Source organism: Mauremys reevesii, linkage group 17 (assembly GCF_016161935.1).
Source record: "Mauremys reevesii isolate NIE-2019 linkage group 17, ASM1616193v1, whole genome shotgun sequence".
Taxonomy (NCBI): domain Eukaryota; kingdom Metazoa; phylum Chordata; order Testudines; family Geoemydidae; genus Mauremys; species Mauremys reevesii.
Window position 1 is genome coordinate 12558671 of NC_052639.1, and position 20065 is coordinate 12578735.

At 58.7% G+C, this 20065-nt stretch overlaps 1 pseudogene; it reads left to right on the plus strand.

Annotated features, from left to right (window-relative positions):
* The first annotated feature begins 12306 nt into the window (after positions 1–12306).
* LOC120385231 lies at positions 12307–12513 on the plus strand (annotated as a pseudogene).
* The last annotated feature ends 7552 nt before the right edge of the window (positions 12514–20065 follow it).

A 20065-nucleotide genomic window follows, 5' to 3' on the forward strand; every position in this document is an offset into this window, starting at 1 on the left:
AGCCTTTTGAAGCCATCCCCACCCACGTCATGAAGTTTTCTGTCCATTGAAACACAACAATGCTAACAACAAGACAAACACCACAAACAGCACAAAACATAGATTCATGGTATTATGGGTTAGTCTTTTGCTGGCACCAGCTTCCTTGTAGAGTGTCTGAAAAACAAAAGAAACAATTTCAACACACACTCCCGGTGGGGACAGATTAGTGCTTAATAATAATAATACCACTTCCTTTTACAAATGTCCTTGCTCATTGCAGGAAAAACAGAAGAATTCCCTCCAGGCTGTCCTTATTTGGTTCTATAGTCAGATAGTGAATTACCCACTCGCTGATCATTTATGAAATTCATGAGGTGGTGTGCCTCAGTTTCCCCTCTGGTACAACAGACCCAGTTTGCAATAGTTTCTCTGCTGTACCAAGCTTTAAGTTTATTCTCAGGTAATAGCTGAGAGACAGCTTTAGATTTAGCTTTAGCACTGTACATACTCACAGAAACACACACTCCTTAGGGTTAGCTGTCCCCCTTATTTTCAGGCTTGACTTGTTCTTTCACCTCCCTTTCCTGGAGGGCCACAATCTGAGTCTTCCAGTAGCTTGTTTGCTGACCAGATGTATTTATTATTTGCAGCTCTTTTGTGCTGCCACTGATGGGCAGTTCTCTCCTTCCCCCATCAGCTAGGTCATTTGCATTCACCCCGGCTTTCGGGCTTGCTTTTGGATCCAAAGCCATCAGCAGCTCAGAGACTGTCTTAAAAGGGACACAGTCAACTTCCACCCGAGTTCTGATTACTTTCCACTTTCATCTTCTTCTTCAAAACACACAGATCTGAAAAAGAAACCACAACCTATTGTGGCTCCCTTTGGAGCCCTAATAGGGTTTGAATTAAGTACCATGTTTTGTTTGCATTTCTTTTACCCCTTCTCCAATATACACTGCACACGTTCTGGGAAAACGCACATTCCTTCCATAGTTTAACCTTCATAACATTATATTACAAACCATAAGTCTCAGTTTAGGTTTTTAAAACCTTACACAATTACACACAAAATTTTGTTTTGTCTAACATCCCTTGCACTGCAATAATTTTTTTTTACACAACTGTACCCCGATTACACGTCCATCTTGTACAACCAGAGACATCCAGGGTCAGGCACGTTAAGTTCCAATAGAAACCCCGGACATTCCTTTAGTGATTTTGCTTACATTACCCAGGAGTCAAATCATTTTGATGAGATTATCTCTCCGCCTGCTGCCTGCAGCCATCCCCTATAGACCATTTCTGTGGGCAAAGGGCCTATTTCCCCTCAGAATGTCTGTAAAGGCTTCTTGGGACAAAACACAGTGGTGGTAGTAGCCACTTTACCTGACCCTCTTGTATAATTTATTTACTAAGCTTCCATTCAATGTGAGTGCACAGAGCTGCACATACAGTTACATTTATATAACTGGGTTTTATTATTAAACCAAAAACTGCCCTTCTTGTAACACCACAACTGTTGCCTTTTACTATTTCCACAACTCCCAAATGTTTCCTTTCCTCCAAACTCTGTATTATTAATTTTTGCAAAACCCTGGGCGGCTGCACTGCAGTGCTGGGGTGACTCTGCAGGAGGAGAAGCTGCTGTGGAGCAGTGTAGAGCAGGTGCAGGAAAGAGCCGGGGTCACTATTCACATTCTGAACTGCACAATTTTCCAAATTTGGGAATGTCCGAGAACAATTCTAAGGGGAAGGTGAATGCAGAGGAGTGACACTGGAGGTGCTCAGACCTCCAATGGGGGTGGTGTGGACAGCAGCCCCTGGCTTGACGTGGTTTCCATCACACCCAGGGGTTACAGTTGGTTCAGTGGCTCAGCACCCCCCACTATACAGATTGTTCTGGCACCACTGGCCTAGGCTCAGCGTCTAGTGCCCTTTGCCGCCCTGCTCAGGGCCTGCCTGGCTCTCCTAGAGCAGGGCGAGCGCCCAGCTCTCCTGGGGCAGGGCTGGCGAGAGCTCTGGACAGATACTAACAGTGCCGGGGAGCCTGGATGAATATTAGTGGGACAGAGGAGCCTGGAGCAGTTTTATCAGAGAGCAGAAATGAATCCTGAACACAGCGCTGGAGCTGCAGTGCTCGGGGTGTGGGCCTGGGTCTCCTGCACAGTCTCCCTGCACCCCCTCGTGGCATAACAAGTTCCCTGCAGAGAAGCAGAGGTGCGGGAACGAGAGCTGCGGCGGGTGCTGCAGCACCCCCATGTCTCACTGTGCAAAGCTCCAGGTGCTGTGGGAACAAAGCCGGCATTATTGTGCGATTCCAGAGAACCCCGGAGCTGTGCTGCCCCTGTGCAGTGTGAGCGGGAATTGCACGTTTTCACAATGCTTGTGAACACCAGGGCCCGTGCAACCATTTGGGCAAACTAGGCGGCCGCCTAGTGGTTGGTGGCGCCTAATAGCCCTCAGGCGAGGAGGTGGAGCAGAGATGAGCTGAGGGGCGCGTGGGAGGGCTGTCCCCAGTAACCGGGGAATGGGGGTTCACAGGGGAACCGCTGCCCACCCCAGCTCACCTCCACTCTGCCTCCTCCGCCGAGCACACAGCCCAGCTCTAATTCTCCTCCAGTCGGCGCCGCAAGCCTGGGCGGGGAGGAGAATTAGAGCGATGCCGGGGTGCTCAGTGGAGGGGGTGGAGCCGAGGTGAGCTGGGGCGGGCTCCCCAGGCAGGCTTAGCTTCCGCAGGCAGGGGCGGCAGGTTATATCTGTGTGCGGTGCCCGGGCTCCAGGAATATTCAGGGCTGGGGGCCCTGCTCCAGCAACATTTGGAGCTGGGTCTCTCCCCCAGCCCTGAGCCTCCCCAATGCCCCAAACCCTCATCCCCAGCCAGAGCCCTCATCCCCCTGCACCCTAATCCTCAGCCCAGCCCTGAGCCCCCCCCGCAGCATGAACCCCTCATCCCCCCGCACCCTAATCCTCATCCCCAGCCCTGAGCCCCCCTGCGCAGCATGAACCCCTCATCCCCCCACACCCTAATCCTCAGCCCAGCCCTGAGCCCCCCCTGCGCAGCATGAACCCCTCATCCCCCCACACCCTAATCCTCATCCCCAGCCAGAGCCCTCATCCCCCTGCACCCTAATCCTCAGCCCAGCCCTGAGCCCCCCTGCGCAGCATGAACCCCTCATCCCCCCGCACCCTACACCTCTGCCCCAGCCCTGAGCCCCGCACCATGAACCCCACATCCCCCCCCACCCTAATCCTCAGCCCCATCCAGAGCCCTCACCCCTGCACCCTCATCCTCAGCCCCAGCCCTGAGCCCCCCCGCAGCATGAACCTCTCATCCCCCTGCACCCTAATCCTCAGCCCCAGCCAGAGCCCTCACCCCTGCACCCTAATCCTCTGCCCCAGCCCTGAGCCCCCGCAGCATGAACCTCTCATCCCCTGCACCCTAATCCTCTGCCCCAGCCCTGAGCCCCCACAGCATGAACCCTCATCCCCTGCACCCTAATCCTCTGCCCCAGCCCTGAGCCCCGCAGCATGAACCCCTCATCCCCCTGCACCCTAATCCTCTGCCCCAGCCCTGAGCCCCCCCGCAGCATGAACCTCTCATCCCCCCACACCCTAATCCTCATCCCCAGCCAGAGCCCTCATCCCCCTGCACCCTAATCCTCAGCCCAGCCCTGAGCCCCCCCGCAGCATGAACCTCTCATCCCCCTGCACCCTAATCCTCTGCCCCAGCCCTGAGCCCCCCCACAGCATGAACCCCTCATCCCCCTGCACCCTAATCCTCTGCCCCAGCCCTGAGCCCCCGCAGCATGAACCCCTCATCCCCTGCACCCTAATCCTCATCCCCAGCCCTGAGCCCCCCCGCAGCATGAACCCCTCATCCCCCCACACCCTAATCCTCATCCCCAGCCAGAGCCCTCATCCCCCTGCACCCTAATCCTCAGCCCAGCCCTGAGCCCCCCTGCGCAGCATGAACCCCTCATCCCCCCGCACCCTAATCCTCAGCCCCAGCCAGAGCCCTCACCCCTGCACCCTAATCCTCAGCCCCAGCCAGAGCCCTCACCCCTGCACCCTAATCCTCTGCCCCATCCCTGAGCCCCCCCGCAGCATGAACCTCTCATCCCCCTGCCCCCTAATCCTCAGCCCCAGCCAGAGCCCTCACCCCTGCACCCGAATCCGCTGCCCCAGCCCTGAGCCCCCCGCAGCATGAACCTCTCATCCCCCTGCACCCTAATCCTCAGACCCAGCCAGAGCCCTCACCCCTGCACCCTAATCCTCTGCCCCAGCCCTGAGCCCCCCCGCAGCATGAACCTCTCATCCCCCTGCACCCTAATCCTCAGACCCAGCCAGAGCCCCCCCCACAGGATGACCCCTCATCCCCCTGCACCCTAATCCTCTGCCCCAGCCCTGAGACCCCCCCCGCAGCATGAAGCCCTCATCCCCCCGCACCCTAATCCTCATCCCCAGCCCTGAGCCCCCCTGCAGCATGAACCCCTCATCCCCCCGCACCCTAATCCTCATCCCCAGCCCTGAGCCCCCCCGCAGCATGAACCCCTCATCCCCCCGCACCCTAATCCTCAGCCCCAGTCCTGAGCCCCCCCACACAGCATGAACCCCTCATCTCCCGCACCTGATCCTCAGCCCCAGCCAGAGCCCTCACCCCTGCACCCTAATCCTCAGCCCCAGCCAGAGCCCTCCTCCCCCTGCACGCTAATCCTCTGCCCCATCCCTGAGCCCCCCCCGCAGGATGAACCCCTCATCCCCCTGCACCCTAATCCTCTGCCCCAGCCCTGAGTCCCCTCCTGCATCATGAATCCCTCATCCTCAGCCCCACAGCCCTCACCCCTGTACTCCCTCCGATCCCCAAACTCCCACCCCACCAGCTGAACCCATCCCCCCTCCCACACACCCCTTCCCAACCCCAAACTTCATCCCAAAGCCTGCACCCTTCACCCCTTCCTGCACACCCACCCCTGCCCCAGCCCAGAGCCTGCACCCAGCATCCAAACTCCATCCCAAAGCCTGCACCCTGCACCCCTCCTGCACCCTAATCCCCAGCCCAGGATCTGCACCCCAGACCTCCCCCTCCCGAGCCCCCTCCCAGAGCATTAGGCAGGTGGGAGCAGAGTTGGGGGGGCAGAGTTGGGGGGCGGGTTCTGGGCACCACCAAAATTTTTACAAACTTGCCACCCATGTCCGCAGGAGGTCTCCCCAGGCAGGGTTAGCTGCCGTGGCAGGGGGTGGGGTGGGAGAAGTCTCCCAGGCAGGATTAGCTGCCACGGGGATGGGGAGTAGTTGCTGCAGGGGCTCCCGGGTGGGGGCTGAGTTAGCTGCGGGCGGGGCAGGGGAAACGGACAGACGCGGTTAGCTGGGTGGGAGGGTGCAAGGTGGAAGTTTCACCTAGGGCCCAAAACTTCTTTGCACCCGTCCCGGGGCTTTCCGCACCCCTGACAGGAGGATTAGACACCTGCAGCCAATCAAGACAGAGCTACTCAGGGCACTTGGATTTAAAAAGGAGTTTGTGGTGTGCGTGTGAGGAGCTGGGAGACAGAGGCGCAAGGAGCTGAGAGGGAGAGGGTGAGGGTGTAGCTGCTGGAGGACTGAGGAGTACAAGTGTTATCAGACACCAGGAGGAAGGTCCTGTGGTGAGGATAAAGAAGGTGTTTGGAGGAGGCCAGGGGGAAGTAGCCCAAGGAGCTGTAGCTGTCATGCAGCTGGTACAGGAGGCACTATAGACAGCTGCAATCCACAGGGCCCTGGGGCTGGAACCCGCAGTAGAGGGTGGGCCTGGGTTCCCCCAAACCTCCCAACTCCTGATCAGACCCAGGAGGAGTTGACCCAGACTGTGGGTTCCACCAGAGGGGAAGATCACTGAGGTGAGCAAATCTGCTAATAAGCGCAGGACACACCAAGGTAGAGGAGGAACTTTGTCACAGCCTCTAATTGCAGTGTTTTTAAACGGTCTGCATGTTGCTTGCAGGCTCCTAAGGCCTGGTCTACACTAGGACTTTAATTCGAATTTATCAGCGTTAATTCGAACTAACCGCTCAACCGTCCACACCAGGAAGCCATTTAATTCGAACTAGAGGGCTCTTTAGTTCGAATTTGGTACTCCACCCCGGCAGGTGGAGTAACGCTAAATTCGCACTTGCTAGCTCGAATTAGGCTTGGTGTGGATGCTAATCGAACTTAGCAGCTCCGGGAGCTATCCCACAGTGCACCACTCTGTTGACGCTCTGGACAGCAGTCCGAGCTTGGATTCTCTGGCCAGCCACACAGGAAATGACCCGCGAAAATTTGAATTCATTTTCCTGTCTGGGCGGTTTGAATCTGACGTTCTGGTTGCACATCGGGGCGAGCTCCGCAGCACCTGCAACGATGCAGAGCTCTCCAGCAGAGGAGTCCGGGCAATCCCAGACTAGAAAGAGGTCCCCAGCATGGACTGACCGGGAAGTCCAGGATCTGATCGCTGTGTGGGGCGAGGAGTCTGTGCTCTCGGAGCTGCGCTCCAACAAGCGGAACGCGAAGACCTTCGAGAAGGTCTCTAAAGCCATGAAAGACAAAGGATACAGCCGGGATGCGATGCAGTGTCGCGTGAAAGTGAAGGACCTAAGACAAGGGTATCAAAAGTCAGAGCGGCAAACGGACGCTCCGGAGCCCAGCCCCAGACATGCCGCTTCTACGAGGCACTGCATGCCATTCTAGGTGGGTCTGCCACCAGTGCCCCACCAGTGACGGTGGACTCCGAGGACGGAATAGTGTACCGGGACAGTTCCCCCTCCCTGTTCGCCGATGGGGAAGATGAGGAAGGGTCTTTAGAGGACGGCGCAGGCGACATCGAACCCACTCCCGCTTTCCCTGACAGCCAGGATCTCTTCATCACCCTCACAGAGATCCCCTACCAACCGTCCCCGCCCGTTAACCAGGACTCGGAATCAGGGAAGGATCAGGGTAAGTGCTACAAACAGGGAAACATTAATTTTTTAAGAAACAGGGATTTATATAAAAAATAGAAATACTATATAAACATTTTTAAATATGAAACTAAACAAACAGCAGGTCTACACAAACAGCAATGGAGCAATAGTCCTCTGGGGATATTTCAAAAAAGCTCTCAGAGAGCAGCTGGAAAAGCCTCAGCAAGAGGTTTCTTGGGAGAGGTGCTTTATTGGGTGCTCCGTTGAAGCACACTCTTCGCGCCATGCCATCCTCAGGTAGAGGGGACCATCGCCTCTACGAGCATGGCAGCGTAGGTCCTGGTCTGTGCAGGGCTTCTATTAACATCCGCTCTCTCTGTGTGCGCCTGACACGCCTCAGGGTGATGTCGTTGTGGAAGTGCTGCATCTAATTAGTGGAATTAGTGTACTGTTACTATTGTGCATGGTAGACTTTTACTTTGCATAAGAATGACCCTCGCTTAACAGAGTTTTACTTTGCATAAGAATGACCCTCGCTTAACAGAGTTTTACTTTGCATAAGAATGACCCTCGCTTAACAGCCACTTGTGGCAGGCCTCAGAGGAAAAGCATACAGGGTCTTTCCGTTCACTGGCGGGAGATGCCGCATAACGCTCATCTTTTCTGCTTTGCACATTGCCTCCAGCAGGAGAGCACAGCTAAGCACTAACTGATAAGCACTCTGTACTGTAAGGCTTACCAGGACTTTGTGCAAGAGGATGCAGCTGTCTCTCCTCGCTTGTGCGCTCTCCAGTGCAATGGCGCCAATGAGCGTATTCCGAAATCTCGGACTAGTTCTGAGATCTCCTGAGACTTGGTTCCCTCTTTGGTCTTGTTCACTGAAACTGACTAGACTGTGTTTACTGTTGGCAAACATGTATGTGTTCAAGGAAATCACCTACTTTTTCACATCACACAGCTTCGGCTCCTTCCCGGACTGCCCGCCATCCCCTGCAGAGGCTGGCTCAGATTAGGCAGAAAGAAAAGACAAGGGACGACATGTTCCAGGAACTGATGGCCAGCTCCAGAGCGGAGGCGGCAGAGCAGAGACAGTCGAGGAGAGCCTGTGTCAGCAGCATCGCACACACCTGGAACGGGAGGATAGGTGGCGGCAGGAAGACCAGCAGGCGACTCAAGCGCTGCTTGGTCTAATGAGGAGCAAACGGACATGCTCCGGCGCCTTGTAGATGTTCTGCAAGACCGCAGTCAGGAGGAGAGCCCCCTGCAGTGCATCTGCAACCGCCCTCCAACGCCAAGAAGTCCTGTCCCCCCCTCACCCAAAGTGACAAGACGGAGGGGCGGTAGGGGCCGTGAGAACTGTCCCTGCACCGCAGCACACCGATAATGTTAGAGACAACTGTCGCGCTGTAAATTTGTACAAGCTCTTTCTTTACAGCATCAACCAGTCCCAACTCCAAGTTCAAACCCCCCACTGTGTATTACATTATTAAAAGCGGTTTGGTGTTACTGACTGTTTCCGTCACGTTTCTGGTGTCAGAAGACTTTCTGTTGTTCTGTGGGGGGGGGGGGGTAATTGTAATGTCACTGCATAGCCCACAGTGCCATGCTACAGACTTGGCTGCAGGGTCAACTGCAGGGCACACACAGACTGCAGTCACTAGGCACCAGGGACAGTCTGTGTGGTTTATGCTGACCCTGGTCTTTCCTTGAGGTGTATGCTTGTGCAGGGTCCTGGTGCCTGACATCCCCGAATGTAAAGGCAGGCTTCCCTTCACATGCATTTGGACCGTAGTCACGATCCTCCCCGGTGCCCCGAGCCCCAAAAATAGACCTCATCCAGGGGCAGATACTCACCCTTCCCCACCACACCTCACCCCTTCCAACGCCCAATACCTCAGCCGTCATGTTAACCACGATCCAAGGACGGCAGCCCTCTCGCCTTGCTGCAAACCCACCCATCAGTGCACACCTTAACCAGCACAGAATGCTTCCATGTTTCAACGAATAAACAGAAATGAAAAGTCAACGAAAGATTTATTATTAATTACTAAAACATGTCCTTAGTTTTAAAACGTCCTTGGGAAGTGGGGAAAACTTGGTTTATGATCAGGCTCTCTTAAAATCAAGTGGACAGTCACAGGTTACCCTGCTCTGCGAGGAAACTCGCTTTCAAAGCCGTCCTGATGCATATCGCTTCCCGCTGGGATATTCTCTCAGCACGGGTGTCTGGCTGATCGTAAACAGCAGCCAGGCGATTTGCCTCAACCTCCCAAGCGGCCAAAAAGGTCTCGCCCTTGCTCTCACAGAGATTGTGGAGCACACAGCAAGCAGCAATAACTACGGGGATATTCTTTTCGCTGATGTCCGAGCGAGTCAGTAAGGTCCGCCATCTCCCCTTGAGACGTCCGAAAGCACACTCCACCACCATTCTGCACTTGCTCAGCCGGTAGTTGAAGAGTTCCTTTTCAGTGTCCAAGGCGCCTGTATAGGGCTTCATGAGCCAGGGCATTAGCGGGTAGGATCACTGTAGGCATCTGCACATCCCCAACCGTTATTTTGTGGTCCGGGAAGAAAGTGCCTGCCTGGAGGCGTCTAAACAGACCAGAGTTCCTGAACACACGCGCGTCATGAACCTTGCCCGCCCACCCGACGTTGATGTTGGTAAAACGTCCCCTATGGTCCACCACAGCTTGCAGCACCATTGAAAAGTAGCCCTTTCGGTTAATGTACTCGCTGGCCTGGTGGGCTGGTGCCAGGATAGGGATGTGAGTCCCATCTATAGCCCCACCGCAGTTTGGGAATCCCATCGGCGAAGCCATCTATGATGGCCTGGACATTTCCGACAGTCACTACCTTTGAGAGCAGTTGCTCAACGATTGCGTGGGCTACTTGAATGACAGCAATCCCCACGGTAGATTTGCCCACGCCAAAGTGGTTCGCTACTGACCGGTAGCTGTCTGGCGTGGCAAGTTTCCAGAGGGCTATGGCCACTCGCTTCTGCACAGTCAGGGCTGCTCGCATCCTTGTGTCCTGGCGCTTCAGGGCAGGGGACAGCAAGTCACACAGTTCAAGGAAAGTGTCCTTACGCATCCTGAAGTTTCGCAGCCACTCTGTGTCATCCCAGACCTGCAGCACTATGCGGTCCCACCAGTCTGTGCTTGTTTCCCGGGCCCAGAATCGCCGTTCCACACCATGAACTTGACCCATTGCCACCATGATCTCCACTGCCCGGCGTACCCTGCTTTGTGAGAGGTCTGCGCCACTCTCCTCACCGTGCTGCCGGAGCCTCCTCGCCCGGTTTCTCAGCATCTGACTGTGGAAGAGGTGGACGATAACGTGCGAGGAGTTGACAACGGCCATAAGTGCAGCGATGATCGCAGCGGGCTCCATGCTCGCAGTGCTGTGGCGTCCGCGCTGTAACCGACCAGAGAAGGGCGCGAACAGATTTCCCGCCGGCGCTTTCAAGGAAGAGAGGGAGGGCGGGATTGACGGTTCAATGACGACACATTTTTCCCCCCAGCATGCATTGGGGTGAAATCCCACAATTCCAATGGGCAGCGGGGAGTGCGGGAACTGTGGGATAGCTTCCCACAGTGCACCGCTTCCAAAGTCGAAGCTGGCCCCGTGAATGTGGACTCAGAAGTTCGAATTTGTGTATTTAGTATGGATACACAAATTCGACTTATTAAGGTCGAATCCACAAATTCGACTTAAGTAGATTCGAAATAGTCCTGTAGTGTAGACAAGCCCTAACACTTGCCACAGCAGCTCCTTTTAACTTCCATCCAACCATCTGTACTTATGCCGATAGGTCGACTTTAGGTCTTTAACTTTGATTGGTAGCTGAGAAGATGGTAAATTGGACAGAAACCCGTTCGACAAACCTCTTCATTTCCTTGTTATTTCCTGACTTCTTTATTCATCACCTTTTCCTTATTTCCCAGCAGATTGACTAGATCTGGGTGCTAGCAGGGGGACCTGATGGGCTCCTTATTTTCTGGTTTCTTTCGGAAGCATTGAACTTGCCAGGGCACAGTCAGATTCTGGATGCTCATGGAAATGTAACACCTCGTGCTCAGCTTTAGTTCTGTTTCTCAGCTCTTTTGGAAAATCGATCTTTAGTCTGACATGCAGCATCCTTGCATTAGGAGATGGCTAATTAATAAGACCACAAACCTTGGCAATCAAATGGAACCTGAAGTCCATAGAAGACCCCGAAAGGCCCTTGGGGAGTGGAGTGCAAGTTGAGGAAGACTTCCCTGCACAGCTTCTCTCTCAATTCTCGTTTTCCTGTATTGAGCACAAAAGTCGGGAATCAGCTCAGGGTAGGGTTATACCATGTGTGTGCAGTGGTTAGACAAGAAACAGCAAGGAACTGGACTGGTATGGAGCAAAACTATCTTATGTGTGCCTGATAACTGTACGTTTGAGAAGGAGCAGAAAAGAGCATTGGGGCTGCGGGATAGCGCTTGCATAGGCTTTCTTTGGCCTGTTTTGCTGTAAGAGTAAAAGTGAGAGATTGTTAGTCACAGGTCAGTGGGTGGGTTTATGCAAATTAGGAGTGTACAGGGAAACCAGCAAGAGGAAGGAGGGTGAAAGACTTCTCTGTCTTTGAACAGAATTGTGTGTTAAGGGCTCTTGCTTTGAATTCTTCCAGTGGAGTCATTTCGGGGAAGTGATCATCACTTCGAGTTACCTAGTTATCAAAGTTTTGTGAATGGTGTTTGGTGTGTGTCTGGGAGCTCCTCGTGCTGAAGTAGAAAGCAGTGGGGGAAGAGCGGCTGCCTAGCATTTGAGACTCTTAGCATTGTTTCTCGGCTCCTTGGAGCTAAGATCAAATGTAGGAGCTAAGATCTGGTTCAGAGATATTTACACAGAGTACGTCACGGCCCACCATCAATGCAAAGAGTAAGCCGGCATGATTTCACGCACCCATAAGGCTGAAATGACCTGTAAACTTCCCCTGTTAGACTTTATTTTTTGAGCCTTAAACCAACCACACTGAACTCTGCCCTGTGAGGATCATCCTATCATCATTACCCATTTGGTTCATTTATTTATGCTCATGACTATCCATAACCTGTTTGTATGAGTGATGTACCCTCACTGCTTGTTGTCTGTACCTTGAACTCACCCACCATATACCCCGCATTGGGGACATGACAGACTGTGTATATGTATGTGCCGTCCAATACCCAAACGCTAATATCCCCCTACAGCCTGTATCCTACCCCCAATGACACAATAACTGACTCTTCAAACATTTTGTATCGTTTATTTTTAAATATGCTCTAATAAACTTTAAATTTGCTTCTTGGCTTTTTGAGCTCAGAGGGGGTGAGTAGTCTCTTGGTCTCTTCAAGGCTGTGATCAAATGTCTTGATGTTTTGGTCTTTTGGCCTCGAGATGAAAACCTTATCTGTGTCTGGGGAACCTTGAGGTAAAAAATATTATCTAAGTTATATCTGTTCTTATCAGTTTAATATCTGATAGGTCCTTTGTTGGAGGACTGTATGTTAAATTTATTTTTGAAACAAGGGGATGGAATAGGAGCTTGCTCTGTCCACCCCATGCATTGACCTGGTATTGCAGTGTCTCCAGGACCAGTCTCTCTTCTTTGGGGAGAATTGTCTAGTTAGAAAAGCAGAAAAGTTTCACTCTAAAGATGCTGATTTGAGAAAAAAAATTTAAAGTAGTTGAAAAATCAGGCCTCTTTAGCACTTTGGTTTCTTCATAACAACATATTGTTAAAATTTCTTGGGAGTGTTTTCTGAGTCTACAGATGTGAGTTTCTTTGTCTTGCTGGCAGGGGTGGCTCTAGAAATTACACCGCCCAAGCAGGGCGGTGCGCGCCCGCCCTTCCCGTCCGTGGCCGGGGCAGTGTCTGCGGCGGGTGCGCTGGTCCCGGCTCTGGTGGAGCATCCGCAGGCATGCCTGCGGGAGCTCCGTCCAGCGCACCCGCCGCAGGCATGCCTGTGGGAGCTCAAGTGGAGCCGGGAAGAGGGGACCGCCGCAGTCTTGCCTGCGGCAGGTCTGCTCGTCCCGGGCTCCGGTGGACCTCCCGCAGGCATGACTGCGGAAGGTCCACCGGAGCCAAATACCGCCCTGCCCCAACAACGCCGCCCCACGCGCCTGCTTGGCGCGCTGGGGTCTGGAGCCGGCCCTGCTTGCTGGAGGATTGTTTTAAAAGCTGAGATTCTTCTGTTTGCTGTGAGTCTTTTCAACAATATGAGGGATGAATGCTTTCCAGACTGAGGGTCTGTTTGGGAGATGGTTGGTTGGGGGCGGGGGGGGGGTTCTGTGTGTGTGTGTGGGAACACAGATTGGCAATATTCGAGGTCACATGTATATCAATAACTGGATGAGTTACACAGACTTCTCCCTTCCCAGCCTATGTTCCATGTATCTTGACTGGGCCTGTCGCCCACCATCCCAGAGCAGAAGCCTGAAGCCTGAGCCCCACCGCACGTGGGGAGGTGGGGAACTCCCACTGGTTGCCTGCTCCTGCAGTGTTTATGACTCCGGAAGGGGGTAGGGACCAGCCCCTGCAGGCAGCCCGGGGGAAAGAGCCGCTGCTTTGCTGCCCCTGACTCCCCCTCAATTACAGCCCAGGAGCCTGTGGCCACAATAAAAGCCCCTGGTGGCCACACTTGAGAAATGCTGGAGCCTCACAGTAAACAAATCCCAGCAGGTTAGTCACTCCCTGTCCCCCACCCTGGGAATTTCCTGCCCTCTCCCACCCAGACCAACCTTCCTGGAAGTTCCCACCCCCTATGTATTTACTGCCCTTTCTCCCCGCCAAGGGAACCCGCCAGCAACTCCTGATCATCCCTCCTCAACTGGCTCCACTGCAGCCATTTCCCTTCCCGGCCCCTGGGAGGACGGAATGAGCTGGAGCAAAACATGGATGTTGCACTGCAGCCTGTTAGGCAAAAAGGCAACTGGGGACATGTCAGAACAGGAAATAATTTCACAGCACAATTCCCCAGGCTCTTTCTCTGCACACGGATATTCCAGCTTGTCCTGCATGTGACAGAAACATTCAAATCTAGGGCTGTCAATTAATTGCCGTTAACTTACGCTATTAACTTAAAAAAAATCATGATTAATCTGTTTTAATCGCACCGTTAAACAATAGAATACCAATTTAAAATTACGGGATTATATTTTGTTTTTCTACATTTTCAATATATTGATTTCAGTTACAACACAGAATACGACGTGTGCAGTGCTCACTATATATAGTTTTATTACAAATATTTACACTGTGAAATATAAAGTGCTTTAGGGCAATCTCTGTATCATTAAAGTGCAACTCGCATATGTAGCTACTGCTCCCCCCAATGTTGGGCTGTGCCCCCCTAGGGGGCTGTGAGGGGGGAGCAAGGAGCGACATCGGGGCTCCCTGCCTCCAGGTCACCTTCCCCACCACCTGGGCGGCATAAGGAGAGGACAGAGCGCAGCAGCCCAGCCCCCTCCCCCGCTCCGGGACCGCCCCTGGCCGCGAGCGGGATTCGAATCCCAACGATCGCAGCGCGCGCCCGGGGGAGCGGGGGGGGCAGCGAAGCCTGGGGCCGAGGGAACCGGCGCCTCCCACCACGCGCCGAGTCTCTGTCCCGCGCTCTCTCCGCCAATCAGGGAGCGGGGAGGGGCGCGGCGAAGTGACGAGTTACGGCCCCTCCTCCAATAGAAGGTCGCGTGTAAGAGAGAGAGAGAGAACTACGCTTCCCAGAGTGCACCGGGAGGGGGCGCGTTGCCTGAGCAACCTGCCGTCACCTCCGCTCTGAGACGAGCCAGGAACTTCAACTCCCAGCCTGCCCCGGGGCGCCTCCGTCCTCTCCAGCCCAGGTGAGGGCGGGTCCCTGGGTCAACCTGACACCTCCCCCCAGCGCAACTCCTCATCCCCGCCCCGCCCCCAGAGAGCCCCGCCCCCCGGTGCAGGGTGTGACGCTGCCCCGCGCAGGAACGTGCTGCGCCGCTTCGCCCTTTCCCCCCCCCGCACAAAGCGGCTGGTGGGGCGGGGTCCGGCTCTGCCCGGGGCTGGATCCCGTGTCCGCCCGCGGGATGTTCCCGGCGCCCCTTGTAACCCGCCCCCGGCTGGGTGTGAGCGGGTCCGGTGGGTCCGCCGCGCCCAGGCACCCCCCGCGAGTCACCCCCCGACTCCCGCTGCCCCCGCCCCGCCCCCTCCCCGGGGGAGCCCGGCTCCAAACACCCGCTGCAGGGACAGCGACACCCCCGGACAGACCCGCCCCCGGCCGGAATGAGTCCTTCCCCCAGCACCCCCGCTGTGCCCGCCCCAAAGCCCCGCCCCTCGCTGTGCCCGCCCCCAAAGCCCCGCCCTGCCCCGCTGTGCCCGCCCCCAAAGCCCCGCCCCGCTGTGCCCGCCCCCAAAGCCCCGCCCCTCGCTGTGCCGCCCCAAAGCCCCGCCCCTCGCTGTGTCCGCCCCCAAAGACCCGCCCCGCTGTGCCCGCCCCCAAAGCCCCGCCCCTCGCTGTGCCCGCCCCAAAGCCCCGCCCCTGCCCCGCTGTGCCCGCCCCAAAGCCCCGCCCCGCTGTGCCCGCCCCAAAGCCACGCCCCTCGCTGTACCCGCCCCCGCTGTGCCCGCCCCCAAAGCCCCGCCCCTGCACCCCCGCTGCCTCCGCCCCTGCCCCGGGGAGCCTGGCTCCAAACACCCGCTGCAGGGACAGCGACACCCCGGACAGACCTGCCCCGGCCGGAATGAGTCCTTCCCCAGCCCCCGCTGTGCCCGCCCCAAAGCCCCGCCCTCGCTGTGCCCGCCCCAAAGCCCTGCCCCTGCACCCCGCTGTGCCCGCTCCCAAAGCCCCGCTGTGCCGCCCCCAAAGCCCCGCCCCTCGCTGTGCCCGCCCCAAAGCCCCGCCCCGCTGTGCCCGCCCCAAAGCCCCGCCCCCGCTGTGCCCGCCCCCAAAGCCCCGCCCCCGCTGTGCCCGCCCCAAAGCCCCGCCCCTCGCTGTGCCCGCCCCCAAAGCCCCGCCCCGCTGTGCCCGCCCCCAAAGCCCCGCCCCTGCACCCCCTGCTGCCCCTGCCCCTGCCCCTGCCCCGGGGAGCCTGGCTCCAAACACCCGCTGCAGGGACAGCGACACCCCGGACAGACCCGCCCCGGCCGGAATGAGTCCTTCCCCAGCACCCCCGCTGTGCCCGCCCCAAAGCCCCGCCCCTCGCTGTGCCCGCCCCCAAAGCCCCGCCCCGCTGTGCCCGCCCCAAAGCCCCGCCCCGCTGTGCCCGCCCCCAAAGCCCCGCCCCTGCACCCCCGCTGTGCCCGCCCCAAAGCCCCGCCCCCGGACCCCCGCTGTGCCCGCCCCAAAGCCCTGCCCCGGACCCCCGCTGCCGCCCCAAAGCCCCGCCCCCTGGACCCCCTGTGTGCCCGCCCCCAAAGCCCTGCCCCTGGACCCCCAGCCCGCCCCAAAGCCCCGCCCCTCGCTGTGCCCGCCCACAAAGCCCCGCCCCTGGACCCCCGCTGTGCCCGCCCCCAAAGCCCCGCCTCTCGCTGTGCCCGCCCACAAAGCCCCGCCCCTGCACCCCGCTGCCCCGCCCCGCCCCTGCCCTTGGGGAGCCTGGCTCCAAACACCCGCTGCAGGGACAGCGACACCCCGGACAGACCCGCCCCGGCCGGAATGAGTCCTTCCCCAGCCCCGCTGTGCCCGCCCCAAAGCCCCGCCCCTGCACCCCCGCTGTGCCCGCCCCCAAAGCCCCGCCCCTCGCTGTGCCCGCCCCCAAAGCCCCGCCCCTGCCCCGCTGTGCCCGCCCCAAAGCCCCGCCCCTGCACCCCGCTGTGCCCGCCCCAAAGCCCCGCCCCTGCCCCGCTGTGCCCGCCCCAAAGCCCTGCCCCTGCACCCCCACTGTGCCCGCCCCAAAGCCCTGCCCCTGGACCCCGTTGTGCCCGCCCCCAAAGCCCCGCCCCTCGCTGTGCCCGCCCCAAAGCCCCGCCCCTGCACCCCCGCTGTGTCCGCCCCAAAGCCCCGCCCCTGCACCCCCGCTGTGCCCGCCCCAAAGCCCCGCCCCGCTGTGCCCGCTCCCAAAGCCCTGCCCCTGGACCCCCGCTGTGCCCGCCCCAAAGCCCCGCCCCCGCTGTGCCCGCCCCAAAGCCCCGCCCCTGCACCCCTGCTGCCCCGCCCCTGCCCCGGGAGCCCGGCTCTAAACACCCGCTGCAGGGACAGCGACACCCCGGACAGACCCGCCCCGGCCTGAATGAGTCCTTCCCCAGCCCCCGCTGTGCCCGCCCCAAAGCCCCGCCCCTGCCCCGCTGTGCCCGCCCCAAAGCCCCGCTGTGCCCGCCCCAAAGCCCCGCCCCTCGCTGTGCCCGCCCCAAAGCACCGCCCCTGCCCCGCTGTGCCCGCCCCAAAGCCCCGCCCCTGTCCGCTGTGCCCGCCCCAAAGCCCCGCCCCTCGCTGTGCCCGCCCCAAAGCCCCGCCCCTGCCCCGCTGTGCCCGCCCCCAAAGCCCCGCCCCTGCCCCGCTGTGCCCGCCCCCAAAGCCCCGCCCCCCGCTGTGCCCGCCCCAAAGCCACGCCCCCTCGCTGTACCCGCCCCCCAAGCCCCGCCCCCCGCTGTGCCCGCCTCCAAAGCCCCGCCCCTCGCTGTGCCCGCCCCAAAGCCCTGCCCCTGCCCCGCTGTGCCCGCCCCCAAAGCCCCGCCCTGTCCCACTGTGCCCGCCCCAAAGCCCCGCCCCTGTCCCGCTGTGCCCGCCCCAAAGCCACGCCCCTCGCTGTACCCGCCCCCAAAGCCCTGCCCCCACTGTGCCCGCCCCCAAAGCCCCGCCCCCGCTGTGCCCGCCCCAAAGCCACGCCCCTCGCTGTACTCGCCCCAAAGCCCCGCCCCTCGCTGTGCCCGCCCCCAAAGCCCCGCCCCTGCCCCGCTGTGCCCGCCCCCAAAGCCCCGCCCCGCTGTGCCCGCCCCAAAGCCCCGCCCCCGCTGTGCCCGCCCCCAAAGCCCCGCCCCCACTGTGCCCGCCCCAAAGCCCTGCCCCGCTGTGCCCGCCCCAAAGCCCCGCCCCTGCACCCCCGCTGCCCCGCCCCTGCCCCGGGGAAGCCCGGCTCTAAACACCCGCTGCAGGGACAGCGACACCCCGGACAGACCCGCCCCGGCCTGCTCCTTCCCCAGCCCCGCTGTGCCCGCCCCCAAAGCCCCGCCCCGCCGTTGTGCCTGCCCCTAAAGCCCTGCTCCGCCCCTTCCCCAAAGCCTTACCCCGCCCCCATACACCCAAAGCCCTGGCCCCGCCCCCCTCGGTCACTGCCCACCCCCGTGTGGGGGCACCAGCACTGTGCCGGGTCGTGATGGGAAATTGTCCACGCTGGCCCAGGAGAGACGTGTGTGTCCCTGCTGCCTCCTGCTGGTGGGGCTGAGTTCACTCTGTGTGTGTGGTGGCTTTGCAGGATTTTGTATCCTGCAGCAAGTGACACACACACACACACACAAAGGGACTCACACAATCCCAAGAACACTCACACACAACACACCCACAGGGACATGCTAGCCCAACCCCAAAGAGAGAAACAATCACACCCCCAGCCACACTCACAATCACTCCCCCCACACCACAATATTCACAATCGTGCTCAGAGACACAACTGCACGCAGTTCACTCCCACTGCTCCAAATACAAGGACCTCCTGCCCCACACAGCATGTGCCGAGGCCTGTGGAACTCACTGCCACTGGACAGCTACCCATGAGAATGATCCCCTCGTGTTGGATCATCTGCTTGGCCCCCCACTCCCTCTCGGGGTGCACTGTGCGGCGTGGCTGGGGATTGTGCAATGGCCCAGCACCAGGCAACGCACAACGAACACCACAGGCCCTGCCCTTCCTCACCTGAGCTGCTCTCCAGGTGCATTGGAGCCCAGCACCCCGCACCTTGGCACTCCTGCCCCATAGGGGGTGAGCTGCAGCCCCTGCCACACTCCACAGAGGGGAGAAAGGTCAGGCCAGCCAGCCATTGTAAGATGGGGAAATCACCATTGGGGTCGACGGTATGGGGGCTGTGACAAACGGAGAAACGGTTGTCGTGCCGGCAGAAGGCAGCAGAGCACACACACACACACACACAATTGCAAACATACATGAACACATGCATGAATCCAGCCACACACACACAAACACCCGCACAAATCCAGCCAACACCAACACAAGCCTGGGAGCCAGGGGAGCAGAGCAGGCTGGGGCTGGGTCACTCCACTTCCCGCAGGAATTAGCCAGCCCCCCATGTCCCACGATGGCCTGGGGCCAGCCCCCTTCTGCTTCCCCCCATGGAGGCCTGGGGCCCCAGCCTGCTCTGCTCCCCTGGCTCCCAAACTTGGGAGGGGGAACTGCCCCACAGCACTCGCCGGCGGCGTGGCTGGGAGCCAGGGGAGTGGACCAGGCTGGGGCTGGGTCACTCCACTTACCATGCAGTGAGTGCAGGGGCGGGGGCCATGGGGAAGAGCCGGGCAGCCCCCTGCAGCAGCTCCCCACCCCAGCTCACCTCCGCTCCACTTCTCCCCCTCCCAGGCTTGCGGTGCCAATCAGCTGTTTAGTGCGGCAAGCCTGGGAGGGGAGGAGAATTAGAGTGGGGGCGGCGTGCTCAGGGGAGAAGACGGGGCAGAAGTGAGCTGGGACAGGGAGCGGTTCCCCTGCACGCCCCCTCCCCCGTTACTTGCTGCGGGCAGCCCTCCCCCCGCACCTCCCAGCCCCCTGCCCCAGCTCATCTCCACTCCACTGCCCCCCCTGAGTGTGCTTTTTGGTGCCCCCAACCACTTGGCACCCTGGGCGGCCGACTAGTTCGCCTAGTGGTTGCACCGGCCCTGGCCACTGCCTGTCAGCAGGATTCCCCTCCTCCTCCTCAGGGAGACTAAATCTCTGCACCTAGACAGCCGGTCCGTCCGCTGCACCTCAATCCCCCATGCCTGAGCCTCCCTGCCAAAGCCCTGCACCTGGCTCCAGAGAATTAAGTCTCACATCTCACTGGGAACTTGACTTTTTGTGCCCAGAGAGTCTTGGTCCCCCTCAGTAGCTGACCTGAGAAACACAGTGTCTGCAAAAGCAGCAAAGAGTCGTGTGGCACCTTATAGACTAACAGACGTATTGGAGCATGAGCTTTCGTGGGTGAATCCCCACTTCATTGGATGCATCAGTGTCTGCCTTTTCCAAAGAAGTGCCTGGAGGGCTTTTTTCTGTGT